This window comes from Somniosus microcephalus, chromosome 13, assembly GCF_052327205.1.
Source record: "Somniosus microcephalus isolate GS21.2 chromosome 13, FLI_Smic_1.0, whole genome shotgun sequence".
In the NCBI taxonomy this organism is placed as follows: Eukaryota; Metazoa; Chordata; class Chondrichthyes; order Squaliformes; family Somniosidae; genus Somniosus; species Somniosus microcephalus.
The window spans coordinates 7,905,670-7,920,248 of record NC_140999.1 but is presented as its reverse complement, the minus strand read 5'-3'; positions in this window follow the sequence as shown (position 1 = coordinate 7,920,248).

The window sequence follows — 14,579 nt, the reverse complement described above, 5'->3', positions numbered from 1 at the left end:
TGTTTGTGGGAGCTTGCTGTGCACAAATTGGCTGCTGTGTTTTCCTACATTACATTACAACAGTGACCACACTTCAAAAAGTACTTTATTGGTTGTAATGTGCGTTGGGATGTCCTGAGGTTCTGAAAGGCGCTCTAGAAATGCAAGTCTTTATTTTATTAGATGACGGTCTCATCTTAGTGTGCATTGAGGATAGGTGAACGAGAATATATTTATTTTGCAATCATAGAGATTGGTTGGACTTCATGTTCCAACATGCATGATATTATATATATATATAAAGAGAATAAACACCTGCTGAATTCTAATAAATATTGAGGGTGAATGCTTCAAATGGTGTGTAAAATAAAATTTTCTACATGTACCTACACTGCTGGTTGTAAGTGATGATGTGAACCTTTCTCCCAAACATTGTTGAGAGGTTAACCAGCCACTTGTTGAACTGTGGCTGTTATGAGTGACAATTAGCTTCTAGCCCAAGATGTGCCGTTGCGGAGAGACAGCTGGTGGGACACTGGAGGCTTTCCCATCAGGAAGGAGAGAGGATTCAGCCCGGACCCATTCCGGCACCCATTCCGGATGACCCGCTAAAACCGTTAAAATAGGCGATCCTTTTCCCCCAAAATTTTCCTCTCTCCTGAAATCGTTGACTGTTGCTGGGGGTGCGGCTTCTACAGCCACGGCCGCCTCACCGAAGTGGCCTCGCCGCACAAGTGTGGCGAGACGGTGAGTGCCGGGAGGCTATTCCACTGCGTGGGGCATCGCAACCCAGCCGGATCCTGTTCTCATCCCAACATTCACGTTGCAAACTCCCCAGCTGGCATCACCGAACTGCAGTCGGGAGCCGATTTTTCCCCTGCCTAGTCCAGGGATGCTGAGGTCAACTCAGATCGCGCACAAAATCTAGCCCGACACTCCGGTGCAGTGCTGAGGGAGTGCTGCACTGTCACAGTTGCCGTCTTTAGGATAAGATGTTAAACCAAGGCCCCGTCTGCTCTCTCAGGTGGATGTAAAATATCTCATGGCACTATTTCAAAGAAGAGCAGGGGGAGTTCTCCCCAGTGTCCTGAGGCCAATCAATATTTATCCCTCAATCAACATCTAAAAACAGATGATCTGGTCACTATCTTATTGCTGTTTGTGGGAGCTTGCTGTGCGCAAATTGGTTGCCACAATTCCTATATTACAATTCAAAAAGTACTTCATTGGCTGTAAAGCACATCCTGAGTTGGCGAAAGGTGCTATATAAATGCAAGTCTTTGGTTTTTGTTTTATTAGCTGAGTCATTGCAGAACAGGGACTGAATCCGGGATCTCCGTCGCTCGGTACTATAATGGACCTCGACCCCAATACCTTACAACTGACAGGATCAGTGATGTGAGGGGGGGTCAGTGCAGCAGCGCACTGTGAATCATATTCTTGCACATGCCTGCTAACAAAGCAGATCGAAATTCCAATCATTCTAGCAGGACCACAGTCCTGATCGATGGGCGATGACAGACCCAGAAATCTGCCCAAACTGAATTGAACTGTTAAGCTTTGAGGCGTGCGGACGCACTCATTAAGGAACCAGAAATCAGGGGGTAAATATGTCTTCAAGCAACATTGGGCATGCATTCTCCTCTGTGTGTGCCATTACAAAAAAAAGAAAAATGATTTGGCTAAATTGTCGACGCTTCATAATGCTGCTTTATCAAGATAATGTTTTCCTTTAATTTTACACACCTTCTGTGTATTACAACATCCAGCAGTTGTTTTATCCACGAAACCATGGGAGGAGATATCAATTATAAGCGACCAAGGATTTTCAATTATGTTAATTATTATACATACAAGTATCTCTCCAGTATGTACTCATTTAGAATGATCCCTTTCCACTTGTACAAGCCGCCCTCTGCTGCTGAGCTACAGAGGAGTTTATAGTTCCAAATTGGCCAAAAAGGATGTGTATGTTCCAATTCCGTTCCTGGTCGGTTACTCCAGACTTCCACATAACAACAGAAAAATAGTCAGGCACAAGGTTGAGGGTGGGGTCACTATGAGTGGGGCTCGCTTTTTAACGTCTCATCCAAAAGGTGGCAACTCCCTCAAGGCAGCGCCCTATGGGAATGGTAGCATCGTGGTTATCATAGAAATTTACAGCACAGAAGGAGGCCATTTGGCCCATCTTGTCCGTGCCGGCCGACAACGAGCTATCCACCCCATAAATCTAGCGGGACTCGTGCGGAATTTGAACCCGGGACCTCTCGCATCTCAGCTGTGAAAATCCCAAAGCGAGAATCATACCCCTAGACCGATGAGTTGCCGACTGCTATGTTACTGGACTAGTAATCCAGAGGCCTGAACCAATGAGTCCGTGAGACATCGGGGGCGATTTTGTTAATGGGGGCGCGTTGGGGGCGGGACTGCTGCTTGTCGGGTCAATGTCCCGCCTCCATCGATTTGTGGCCAACCCACACTATTTTCCCTTGATTGACCTTGTTGAGCCCGCTCGGCGGGCTTAGCAGGCCAATTAAGGGAAAGCCGGTTACAGAGAACATCAAGTATGACGTTTCATCTGTCAAAAGCTTTTGACAGATGAATTGTCATCGTTTGACAGCTCTGTGAAGCTGTCAGTGACATTCTCTGTAGTTTGATGTATTCAAGACCTCGTCAAACTTCTTTCTTTCACAGAAATGAGATGGTTGTTGCGTCGGAGAATGCAACGGCCATCTGACATTCCCAATGCTGAGGTCCGAGACTCTCCGCATGCAAACCAACTGAAGCCTGCAGGAAGAAACAAAGGTAAGTGCACTTTTACTGACACTTTGCACTTACCTCAGATACTCACCTCTACATTCTTGCACCCATCACTTACCTTCACACCACAGTTTTGCACCCCCCCTGACCCCCGCAGACCCAGTACTCGCTGAGCTGAGCTGGCGGGTTTTGGAGCCTTCGGGAAGCCCGCACTTGTGAGGGCTAAAAGGGGATAATCCTATTTTCTGCCTGTTTAACTACCTGTTAACAGGCAGTTAACGGGCTTTAGTCCCTTCCCACCTCCAAGGAGACGGGACCCGGCGCGGGACAGCTACCCGCCTCCTGGCAAGATGGCACGGAGGCGGGTTGGGCACCCGCCCCCAAATTCTGCCATTTTCCTGGCAATCCCGCCTCCGTACCCACCTCCCCAGGGCTGGGAAAATCGCCCCCATAGAGTTCTAAATCCCACCACGGCAGCTGGGGAATTTAAATTCAGTTAATTAAATAAATCTGGAATAAAAAACTAGTATCAGTAACGGTGACCATGAAACTACCGGATTGTTGTAAAAACCCATCTGGTTCACTAATGTCCTTCAGGGAAGGAAATCTACCGTCCTTACCCGGTCTGGCCGAGATGTGACTCCAGACTCCCAGCAATGTGGTTGACTCTTAACTGCCCCTCTGTAATGGCCCAACAAGACACTCAGTTGTATCAAACCACCGGGAAAACCTTCACCACACGGGACTGCAGCGGTTCAAGAAGGTGGCTCACCACCACCTTCTCAAGGGCATTTAGGGATGGGCAATAAATGCTGGCCTCACATCCCATGAGTGAATTTTTTTTTAAAAACACTCGATATTGCCCTGGCGTATCAGCTTAGATTACATGTGCAAGTCTTTGGAGTGGGGACTATGAACCCACCACCTTCATGGCTCAGAGGAGAGGGGGCTACCCACAGAGCCACAGTTGAGTTGTTGGATACGAGCTGGTTATTCGCTGCACTTACCAGACAATATGGATGAGTGTCGCCTCCAAAGTGAGCTAACGACCAAAATACAAGTTATTTTGCATTGACCCCTGCAACACCTCGATTTGAAAAATTCTCATCTTTGTTTTCAAATCCTTTCAGGCAGCGCATTCCAGATCATATATCTCACTGCGTAAAAAAAATTCTGCTCGTTCCACCTCTGGCTTTTTTGCCAATTACCTTTAAATGCAAGTCTTTCTTTTTCAACGCTGTCTCTCCCATTGACATCTCTTAATCGATGAGCAAAAAAAAAGTTGAAAAAAAAAATCCATCTTAGGAAAATTGATGTCTCTTAACGCTACCTGCCTGCGTGCCTGAATCATGCACGACTCTGGTGTGTTGGCAGCATGCTGACATAATCTTTCACTTCCAGCAGGGATTAATTAACCAGCGGGTGAGTTGTGTTGAGTCAGACTCTGCTCTTTCTCTCCTCCCCCCCCCACCCCCCGCCCACCTCCCCTTCCTTTCCTGAACTGCCAGTGTTTTATTGCAGCTACAGAACCCGGCAGGTGTGCCAAGCCTCCCTGCTGGGCCCAGCCACATCCTGAGGCCTCAACGTGATCACAATACAACAGGAAGAGCAACAGCTACCACTGCGGCAGAACTTAGCAGGGACCAAACCCACTGCTGGCGAGAGAGAGGTTGGCAGGATGCAACAACAACAACAACAACGTGCATTTATACAGCGCCTTTAACGTAGTAAAACGACCTGAGGCGCTGCACAGGAGCGTAAATCAGACAAAGTTTGACACCGAGCCACATAAGGAGCTATTAGGATAAAGGCTTGGTCAAAGAGGTCGGTTTTAAGGGACGTCGTAAAGGAGGAGAGAGAGAGAGAGGCAGAGAGGTTTAGGGAGGGAATTCCAGAGCTTAGGACATAGGCGGCTGAAGGCACGGCCGCCGATGGTGGAGCGATTAAAATCGAGGATGCGCAAGGGGCCAGAATTGGAGGAGTGCAGAGATCTCGGGAGGGGTTGTGGAGCTGGAGGAGGCTACAGAGATAGGGAGGGGCGAGGCCACGGAGGGATTTGAAAACAAGCATGAGCGGAGGAGTTAATGGGAGATTTAATAGAGCGGTTCAAAATTATGAGGGGCTTGATGGAGTAAAGGGGGAGAAACTGTTTCCACTGGCAGGAGGGTCGGGAACCAGAGGACACAGATTGAAGATAATTGTCACAAGAACCAGAGAGGGGGAGAAAGGAGAATTTCCTGAAGATTTCCCCACACAATCTTCCCTACACTTAGAAGCATAGCGATGAACTGATCCAAACGTAGTCCAGTTCAAGCAAATAAGTCTCACCTTCAATTCAATTCAATTCAAATTGCTTTATTGGCATGACAAGGTACATCTTATGTTGCCAAAGCATCGAAAAACATTCATGGTTGTACACATAAACACAGATCTATCCATACAGTGTATAAACAGATATATCCCTGAGTGTATAAATATACATTCGTATAATTTGTATATACTCTTTTCTTATATTTAGTGGTTGTCCCTCTGTTTATGGCAAGCTGTAACATAGTGTGCCGCTAAGGTTACACAATTTCTCTCTTCCCCTAGTAAGTATGGGAGTTTTTGGTCGTCATTCAAATTTCTGAATTCCGGGCATATTTTTGTGAATTTTGGGTAGAAATTCTCCCTTATGCCCTGATATTTTCCACAAGCTGTGAGGAAGTGCATCTCTGTCTCCACCACTCCCTGACTGCAGTGAGAGCATATCCTGTCCTCTCTTGGTAGCCGGGTCTGCCTGTGTCTACCTTTTTCGATCGCCAGGCTATGTTCACTAAGTCTGTACATTGTCAAGGTTTTTCTCAGTTTGCTATCCTTTACCATGGTCAGGTAATCAGCCATGTTGTATTGTCTGTTTAGGGCCAAGTAGCAATTGAGTTTGTTTTGGGTTTTTGTTGTTTCTGCCCAATATGACAGATATTTTTCCTTTTGCTTAGTGACAATTGTGTTGGGTCGAGTTCTCTGTGCTACGATGTCACTGTCCTGGGGCTGGTTATTGTTAGTAGTGTTAGCACCTACTCCTTCCATTTACAGCCATCAATAGTTAAACTCCTGATCCTCACTCATTAGCCTAATGCAGCATCGCACAATTACTCGCATTTTTCGACTCTCATTTCACCAAGTGCCAAGTCGTGTTATTCCCATGACACAATAGCTGTGCATGTTTTGAAATCTAATCTTTCACACGTTATCGCCTTGTCAAAGAGAGCTTCCCAATTTTTGGCTCCATGTAATTGTCCCAGAATGTTGGGCTTGGCTATTTTTTTATCTCTCCTTTTTCCCTCATTCCCTCTGATGACAGTGGTGTCTCGCGGTGAAGCTGCTAAAAGAAACATTTAAGTGGGGAATGGGAAAAGAAGAACATAAGAACATAAGAACATAAGAAATAGGAGCAGGAGTAGGCCATTCGGCCCCTCGAGCCTGCTCCGCCATTCAATGAGATCATGGCTGATCATCCAAATTCAGTACCCTGTCCCTGCTTTCTCCCCATATCCCTTGATCCCTTTAGCCTTAAGAAATATATCCAACTCCTTCTTGAATATATTTAGTGAATTGGCCTCAACTGCCTTCTGTGGTAGAGAAATCTACAGGTTCACCACTCTCTGGGTGAAGAAATTCCTCCTCATCTCTGTCCTAAATGGCTTACCCCTTATCCTTAGACTGTGACCTCTGTTTCTGGACTCCCCGACCATCGGGAACATCCTTCCTGCATCTAGTCTGTCCAGTCCTGTTAGAATTTTATAAGTTTCGATGAGATTCCCTCTCATTCTTCTAAACTCCAGCGAGTACAAGCCCAATCGACCCAATCTCTCCTCATACATCAGTCCTGCCATCCCAGGTATCAGATTTATGAGAATGGTTCCAGGGATGAGGGAATTCAGTTACGTGGAGAGACTGGAGAAGCTGGGGTTGTTCTCCTTGGAGCAGAGAAGGCCGAGAGGAGATTTGATAGAGGTGTTCAAAACCAGGAAGGAATTAGATAGAGTAAATAAAGAGAAACTGTTTCCAGTGACTGAAGGGTCGGTAACCAGAGGACACAGATTTAAGGTGATTGGCGAAAGAACCAGAGGCGATGGGAGGAAAAACCTTTTTACGCAACGAGTGGTTAGGATTTGGAATCTGCTGCCTGATAGGGTGGTGGATACAGGTTCAATAATTGCCTTCAAAGGGAACGGGATTGACGTAAGAAAACTACTGGGCACTTGGTCTGAGTGTTAAACAAAGCTTTAATCAACTGTTTTTCAACATGGAGATCTAGTTGTGTCCTTCACTAGTTCCTGTTAAAGAATGTCCTGAGCAAGCTGGGCCCGTGCCCGAGTATTTATACTCTCCCTGGACAGCGCCACCAGCAGGCTGCCCAGTATCATTTCATAAGTCTTTCCACATGAATGACAGGATTCATGTCAGGGACAAATACTTGAAGGAGAAAAAGTTGCAGGGCTATGGGGAAAGAGCAGGGGGTGTGGGACTAACGGGATCGCTTTACGAAAGAGCCGGCGCAGACTCGACGGGCCGAATGGCCTCCTTCTGTGCTGTGATATTCTGTGATTCTCTGATTCTGTGAATGGGATTAAGCGGCTCGCTCTTTCAGAGAGCTGTCGCAGGCACCAGAGGCCAAAAGTCCTCCTTTAGTGCTGAGGTCACACAAACACCTGGCACCTCGCCCAGCGGCTATTCTTCACATTACCCTACGGTGACGACACTTCAAGACGACTTCATTCACTGTGAAGCGCTTTGGGACATCCTAAGGGGCTACATAAATTCAAAAATTCTTCTTTTTATGCGCGAGTCCAGACTTTGTGCGGGCAGGATATTTGACTGTGGAGGCATCGCCGCGGAGCTTGACACTGTCATAACCCGAAACCCGCGCACATATACCTTCCAGCAGGGGTCATAGAAGGCAGGACCAGTGGCAATCCTGGCTGAATTGTCCTCTCTTCCCAACCCAGGGGCACCGAGGCTACTTCGAGCCCCCCTCGCTGCCATCGCCGTGCCTGGTTTGACTTATGCTCTGTTGTGTGAGCTCCAAATTGAGCTCAGCTCCTCGGGAATCCCTGAGCATCGTCACGCAAGCACACTTAGCCCTACTTTATCATCTTTGGCGATGGACTGATACAGTCTGTGCTGCGCGCCGTAACAAGAAAAATACTGGTGTGTTGAAGAAGCCAACTTCTTGTGATTGTCGACATGAGGGATGTTAGTGCTGGAAACGCTTTGCAGCCAGTGTCCCATCAAGCTCTCCCAGCTCAGACACAGAGTGGTTATCATCTTTGCTTTCAAATATTCCATATCTCTCAAACCTCCTCCAGGCCCTACAACCCTCCGAGATCTCGGCGCTCCTCCAATTCTGGCCTCTTGCGCATCCCCGATTTTAATCGCTCCACCGTTGGCGGCCGTGCCTTCAGCTGCCTGGGCCCTAAGCTCTGGAATTCCCTCCCTAAACCTCTCCGCCTCTCTCTCCTTCTTTAAGACGCTCCTTAAAACCTACCTCTTTGACCAAGCTTTTGGTCACCTGCCCTAATATCTCCTTATGTGGCTCGGTGTCAAATTTTGTCTGATAATCGCTCCTGTGAAACGCCTTGGGACATTTTACTACGTTAAAGGCGCTATATAAATACAAGTTGTTAATATTGCTGTTGTTGCTGTAGTTGTTGTTAGGTACAGTATGAAGCTCCCTCTACATTGACCCCAAACTCAGAAGAATGGCTGGAATAATATGGGAAACATCACACTCATTTTCTCTTGAGGTTGAGTTGATATCACTACGATTCGCAGATATTGGGGCTCAGTCCCCACTTCAGCACTTGAGCACATACTCTGACACTCCCAGTGCAGTGCTGAGGGAGTGCTGCATTGTCGGAGGTGCCGTCTTTCAGATGAGACGTTAAACTGAGGCCCCATCTGCCCTCTCAGGTGGATGTAACAGATCCCATGGCACTATTTCAAGGAAGAGTAGAGGCGTTGTCTCTGGTGTCCCAGCCAATATCTATCCCTTAACCCACACCTAAAGACAGATTATCTAGTCATTTATTTAATTGCTGTTTGAGGGATCTTGCTGTGCACAATTTGACTCTCATGTTTCCTATGTTATAGCAGCGACTACACTTGAAAAAAGTACTTCATCGGTTGTAAAGTACTTTGGGACATCCTGAGGTTGTGGAAGGCGCTATATAAATGCAAGTTCTTTCTTTTCTAAACAATATACACAGATACGCACATCGGGACATAGGAACAGGAGGAGGCCATTCAGCCCCTTGAGCCTGCTCCACCATTCAGTTACATCATGGCCGATCTGTATCGTAACTCCATCTACCCGCCTTGGCTCCATAACCCTTAATACCCCTTACCCAACAAAAACCCATCAATCTCTGTTTTGAAATTTTCAATTGACCCCCCTCCCAGCCTCAACAGCTTTTTGGGGGCGAGAGTTCCCGATTTCCACTCCCCTTTGTGTGAAGAAGTGCTTCTTGACATCACCCCTGAACGGCCTGGCTCTAATTTTATGTTTCTGGACTCCCTGACACCAGAGGAAATAGTTTCTCTCTCTCTACCCCATCAACACCTTTAATCATCTTAAACGCCTCGATCAGATCACCCCTTAATCTTCGAAACTCGAGGGAATACAAGCCCAGTCTGTGCAACCTGTCTTCGCAATTTAACCCTTTTAGCCCCCGGTACCATTCTGGTGAATCTGCGCTGCATTCCCTCCTTCCTGAGGGTGCGGTGTCCAGAATATTTGGGAATAAATTCCATGCCCATAAATACAGCCATTCAGTTTTGAGTGCTGCAATGTAGGAGCAAATAAAAAAACGAAATGCCGAACACTTCGAAACGCTAACCTGCCTTGGATGTGTTTCAATCTTGCTTCTAATGTCGGATTTTTAAAATATATTATTCGGCATTTGACTGAGCATCAGTGTTGGAATGTTAAAATTCCTGGCACTCAATAAATTACTCACCCCATTTCATTGTACAAAAAGTCTATCCGATTCCCCCTTTCAGTTATTCTTCATAATAATAAAATTCTCTGTTTTCCTTAAAGTGTATCTTTTACAGCTCATTTGAATGCCAGCAGCTGACTGGCTGGAAAGAATCCTCGACAGAGCATTTGGTTAAGAGATGCAAATTCATGCGCATACATTTACGACTCTCGAAACACCAGGGGTGTTGCAGCAGCTCGAATAAGATGCAGCGCTCGCTATGCATATTATTAATATTTAATGAGCAGCATTACAGAAGCTTTCTACTTGTACGAGGCAGGGGTATAAACTATTAGTGACACCCTCCAGAATTGGAGAGGCAATTTAGAGCATTTTGATGCCTCTTTGTCAAACACAAATTTGATTTTCATAAAATCAATTACAGTCGGTCCGCATGAGGAGAGTTTTCCATCTCATTTTCGAAGCGCTCCCCCTGGAGTGCTGCCCGATATTCGTCCCTCGACATGCCTCACTAAAAACCGACGATTTACCTCGTTGCTGTTTGTGGGATCTTGCTCTGCGCAAATTGGCCGCCGCGCCTCCGACATCACCACGGCGACTGCATGTCAAAAAGCACACCATTGGCGGTAAAGCGCTTTGGGACGTCCTGAGGTCGCAAAAGGCGCTGTAATAGTAAAAAAAGTTCTTTCTTTTTAATTATCTCCTACCAACGTCCCCCCTAAGGTGTGCGGGCACACAGCCGCGCATTAATCGGGAGGTCCCGCGCAGGCCGCTCACAAGCTGTTGCTGCTGGAAGACAATGAAAAGCGTGAGGTGATGCATTTTGGGAGGACTAACAAGGCAAGGGAATACACAATGAATGGTAGGACCCTAGGAAGGACAAAGGATCAGAGGGACCTTGGTGTGCATGTACATAGATCCCTGAAGGCAGCAGGACAGGTAGATAAGGTGGTTAAAATGGCATATGGGATAGTTGCCTTCATTAGCCGAGGCATAGAATATAAGAGCAGGGAGGTTATGATGGAGCTGTACAAAACGCTAGTTAGGCCACAGCTGGAATACTGTGTGCAGTTCTGGTCGCCACATTATAGGAAGGATGTGATTGCATTGGAGAGGGTGCAGAGGAGATTCACCAGGATGTTACCTGGGCTGGAGCGCTTCAGCTATGAAGAGAGACTGGACAGGCTGGGGTTGTTTTCCTTAGAGCAGAGAAGGCTGAGGGGGGACCTGATTGAGGTGTACAAAATTATGAGGGGCATAGATAGGGTAGGTAGAAAGGAACTTTTCCCCTTAGTAGAGGGGTCAATAACCAGGAGGCATAGTTTCAAGATAAGGGGCAGGAGGTTTAGAGGGGATTTGAGGATAAACATTTTCACCCAGAGGGTGGTTGGAATCTGGAACTCACTGCTAGAGGCAGGAACCCTCACAATATTCAAGAAGCATTTAGATGAGCACTTGAAATGCCATAGCATACAAGGCTATGGACCAAGTGCTGCAAAATGGGATTAGAATAGACAGGGCTTGATGGCCGGCGTGGACACGATGGGCCGAAGGGCCTCTTTCTGTGTTGTATAACTCTATGGCCCCGATTTTCTGGCCACCGTCGGGCGGCTTTTCATGCAGCCGGGGGCCGAAAATCGGCGAAAAAGCGGGTCGGGACTCCCCCGCCTGATTCCCCGCCCCGTCCGACTTTCGGACCGCCGTTTCCCCGCGCCCCACTTCAGTCCCGGCCGCCGCTGGCGGGACTGGTCGTCGGAGCACTAATAAGCAATTACCAGCTTGTTGAGGTAGTTTCTCCGGGGCCGTTGCAACTTTGGGGCTTTCCCCACATCAAACCCGCCTGCGGGGAACCCCACTGCTGAGAGCTGGCGTGAAGCTTGCCGGCTTGCTAGCTGTCAGCTGCAGGTCAGGGAAAGCTGCGATTTAAAGGGACAGCACTTGTATGTTGAAGGACCTTGTTGTTGCAGGTTTGGGGCTACTTCTTCAAGGCTTAGGCACAGCTGTGGAAGGTTGGAGCCTCACACACTTCTCCAATGTGATCTCCTGGGAAGCCCCTCTCGCCACCCTCACTTCCTCAGCGGAGGCATCTACGAGAAGCATGGGACGCCTTTTTTTCCTTCCCTTCTTGCCATTAGAGGATCTCCAGCAGCAGAGGCGGCAGCAGCAGAACCAGGAACAGCAGGATGAGCACCAGGAGCACCAGGCTGCTGCTCACTCACCTGAAGCTGCACAGGCCAGAAGGGGCCAGCGCTTGGAAGTGGCTTGAGAGCACCTTGCTGCGCTTTAGGGGGCCATGGGGACCCGTTTCTGCACTGGCAGTCCTACTAAGAAGGACTTCCATGAAGATCTGGTTTCTCTGTTTAACAGATGGCCAACGCTCCTCAAGAGATGTCATTCTCTTATGAGCACTCACCATGTTTTCCGTATGCTGGCGAGTTATCTCCTCCATGGAGGTTGCCAACCTTTCCACGGTGATGCGTTCATGCACCAATGACTCCACAAAGGCTCTGCTCATGGTCGCTATGGACTCCTCCATTCGCTCCACACGCACAGCGACCCTGGAGACGAAACCTGCCAGAGACTCCTGCATCTGTGCATGGAGTTCCATCACCTCTTCTCTTGCGGATGGACCCAAAGGCAAAGGGTCGACATGCAGCGCAGCTGAGCTGAGCTGGCAGAGTCCTGCGCCCTCCGACGAGGACTCTCCACTGCTGTCCCTGTCTCCAGAATCTGCTGAGGCTCACTTGTGAGCTGTGAAACACCAGGTGACAACACTACTCTATGCCCCGAAGGTCCCCCCGAGGTGTGAGTGTCTGCGCTGGTGCTGTGTGTGCTTACTTCTGCCGACGCTGTGCCCTCAGAGGTTGGAGCTTCCTCTGAGGAGTCTGGCTGCACAGCCTCTTCCTCCTCCACAGTGAGGACGGGGGCTCTGGATGGTACTGTGGGGGAGTAAAGGAAGGAGTTAGAGATGTAATGCCAAGGTTCTTCTGGTGACTCCCAGCGAGTTGACATCTGCTGACACCTGCATCCATGCAGCATTGGTCTCAGTGGGAGGCCTCTTCCTCCCTGACCTAGGGAAGAGGACCTCCCTGTGGGCCCTAACCCCATCCAATAATGCCTGCAGTGAAGCCTCGTCGAATTTGAAGGCAGTTCGGGGTCTGGCACTGGCCACAGCTGCTGCAGGCTCCTCTGCCATCCTGTATGGTTCATCTGGAAGCGTTCAGAGGATGCAGTGCTTGCTATGGACCTTGAAAGCACCATGAATGATGACATCATACTGTGGGGATTTCTGACTTCAATTGGACAATTAGCAAGGCTTCCCACATGCTGGGAATGAATTGGCCAATTGAGGGAAAATTGCGTGGAGCTGGCTGACACTTTTTTATGTGTGTCAGAAACCCCACATTCGGGGAAACCTGACCATTTCCCACACAAGCCGAAAATCGGGGCCTATGACTCTATGGGCAGGATTTTCATTGGTCCGTGGAGGCGGGATTGGAGGTGTGTGGGGGGTTAAAATCCCGAAATCAGGGGCACAAACCCATCCCGCCCCCAACCCGTCTCCATGCCAGTTTCAAAGGAGGCGGGTACCCGCCCCGCACTGGGACCCGCCTCCCCGAGGCAGGAAGGGGATTAGTGCCAATTAACTGCCTGTGAACAGGTAGTTAACAGGCAGTTTTTAGCCTAATCCCTATTTTTAATGCTGAAGTGTGGGATTCCCGATGGCTCCAAACCACGCCAAGTTAGAGGAGGCGGACCGTCGGGATGAAGGGCTTGGAGGGGTCGAGATGTCCGGTGTTCAGGTGAGTGATGGGTGCATGAGTGCAAAGGTAAGTGTGTTTGGTGTGTGTAAAGTGTTTAAATAAGTTTTACATACCTTTACTTACCTTTACAGCCTTCCTTCCTTCAGGTCTCGGGAGTCCCTCATCTCACCGGCACAGAAAGCAGAATGGCTGCGAGCTGTCAAAAATTGCAGTATTCAGCTTTCTGTTCCGGAGAGATCTCTAAATCATCCTGAGAGGAAGGAATTAACTTAGAATACCGATTGTCAGTGTTTGACAACTTCAAACAACTGTGAAACGCTGATATTTCATCTGTCAAAAGGTCTTGACAGATGAAATATCAATCTGTGACGTCACCTGTTGCCGGGTGGCCCTTAATTGGCCTGCTGAGCCCGCTGGGCGAGCTCAACAAGGTCAATCAAGTCAAAATCGCATGGGTTAGCTAGAACTCAATGGAGGCGGGACTACAACCCCGAAAGTTGTAGTCCTGCCTCCTACTCGACTCATCAATGAAAATCCAGCCCCATGACTCTAATGTGCAGCAAATCTAAAGGGACCATGCAGGAAAAAAAATTTGAGGGAAACGAGCAACATGATTGGTGGAACATGAAACAACATCAGCATTAGATCCAGGCCGACACTCCCAGCGCGGTGCTGAGGGAGTGCTGCACTGTCGGAGGTGCCGTCTTTTGGATGGGGCGTTAAGCCGAGGCCCCGTCAGCTCTCTCGGTTGGATGTAAAAAGTTCCACGGCACCATTTCGAAGAAGAGCAGGGGAGTTCTCCCTGGTGTCCTGGGGCCAATATTTATCCCTCAATCAACATCACTAAAAAACAGATGATCTGGTCATTATCACTTTACTGTTTGTGAGACTTGAGCACAAAATCCAGGCCGACACTCCCAGTGCAGTACTGAGGGAGTGCCGCACTGTCGGAGGCGCCGCCTTTCAGATGAGACGTTAAACCGAGGCCCCGGATGGATCTGAGGCGAAGGGGGAATTGAAAATGAGTTCAGATTCCACCGCGTCAGTTTGAGAATTTAAAAAAGCTGTCACCGGTTAAAAAGTGACCATGAAG